This window comes from Panthera uncia (genome assembly GCF_023721935.1).
Source record: "Panthera uncia isolate 11264 chromosome C1 unlocalized genomic scaffold, Puncia_PCG_1.0 HiC_scaffold_4, whole genome shotgun sequence".
NCBI lineage: Eukaryota > Metazoa > Chordata > Mammalia > Carnivora > Felidae > Panthera > Panthera uncia.
This window is the reverse complement of record NW_026057585.1, coordinates 92,021,401-92,023,161: the sequence shown is the minus strand read 5'-3', so window position 1 is coordinate 92,023,161 and position 1,761 is coordinate 92,021,401.

The window sequence follows — 1,761 nt, the reverse complement described above, 5'->3', positions numbered from 1 at the left end:
TTGGAGGCAGGACGGAGCCCGCCCCTTGCCTTCCCCCGAGATGGCAGTGCCTGACCCCAAAGGCTAGGTCAGGATGGGAGGCTTCAAAGGGCGTGCATTCCACTGTCCCCGCCACGGAAGGGACGGTCTCCCCAGGGTCTCCTCGGGGCTCGGGCCTCCCCTTCCTGTCCCCCTGGGACCAGCAGCGTCTCCAGGCATTGTGGAGCTCCAAGCCAGGGGTCCATCTGGCTCGTTCATGAGCATATAGCAGGTGCTCACTAAATATGGGTTGACTGAATAGAAGGGGGGTAGTAAGAACCGGCTGTAATTCGTGCTCCGTCGCCCTTTCGGGGCGTGCTATCGACACGTTCAGATCCCTGGTTTGGTTCTTTTGTACACAGACTGGAGAGAATAAGGCTTCCCTGGGGGATTTCTAAAGAGAGCCACGGAGGGGCTTCCTGTAGGCTGCTGGCCAGCCCCCGGTGCACAGGAGGGGCTTGGGAGGCGGTCGGTCCTGTGCCCCCTTGACTCTCTCAGCCCTGTGTCCACCATGTGGCCTCTGGGTCAGGGTGGGGAGTGGGCCACGCTAGACCCATGGGGCCACAGGGCCCATCAGTTCCCCCTCCAGCCGGTCCCCTTCCCTTCACCCTATACCCCCAGCTCCCACCCCAGGTCCAGACTCCACCTGCAGGTGGGGGAAGCAGGTGCCTAAGTGCAGGGCGTGGCCCTGCCTTGCCTTTCCAGCCTGTTGCCTGCTTTGAAAAGGGTAGGGTCTCAGTTTGTTTCGGGGGCAGGGAGGGCGGCTAGAAGTTCTGGAGGCCTCTCCATCCTTGTCCCTTTCAAGGTACAAATTCTTCATTCTCTTCCAGAGCCTGGGATAGATGGGCGGGAAGATAATTCCAGGGAGGTTAGCTGGCTGCTGACGGGGACACACGTGCGCACGTGTGTGTGTGTGTGTGTGTGTGTGTGTGTGTGTTTGAGGTGTCCTTCTCTGGGGCTGTGTCTTGACTCCGTGTCTCTCTGGGCGTCTAAAGACGTTTGTCCCTCTCTGCCTATGTGCCCCTTGCGCCTGTATCTGGATGTGTGTGCACAGAGGGCACTTGGCTGCCTCAGAAACAAGCCCTCAGCCCCGCCCCCACATGCCCTCCTTCCTCCCAGACCAGCCCCTAAAGGAGTGGCCCAGGTCCCCCTACGGCTCCCTCACTGAATCCCTCCTTGAGCCTTCTCCCAGCCCCCAATTTAGGGCCTGCCCCGCAGCCACCATGGGCAGGCTGGGTCAAGGCTGTGGGGGTGGGGGGTGGGGGTCTGTCTGGGAGGTGGGGGGGAGCACCATGAGGCCCGAACACCAGCCTATTCGGGCACTCTTCTAGTCCACTGTGGTCTCCAATGCTGAACGGTCTCCCCAAGGGTCGGGAAAATATGGTGCACTTTCCACCCAGTGAAGGCCCTGGCCCCTGTGATTTATGCCCGTGGGTAAGTGGTGAGCCGTCCTCGAGAGCTGAGACAGCCATCCTGGGCAGGGCGGGCAGGCTTGGGGCAAATGCATCTCGGCCCCTTTTACTGAATGTTCCGGGCTCTCGGGTCTCCCTCTGTTGGGGACGCCTGGACTCTCAGATGAAGTGCCATATGTTCCAGACAGAGGAGGCGTGGGGACATTTCTGGCAGTGGGAGGCCCATGTGATCTGAAAGTCCCATATTAGGTCTGGGCCTCAGTTTCTCAACCTGCATCCTAGCCAGATGTTTTCTAGGGGCTCATCCGCTCAGGTGAGGATGGGCCACAGG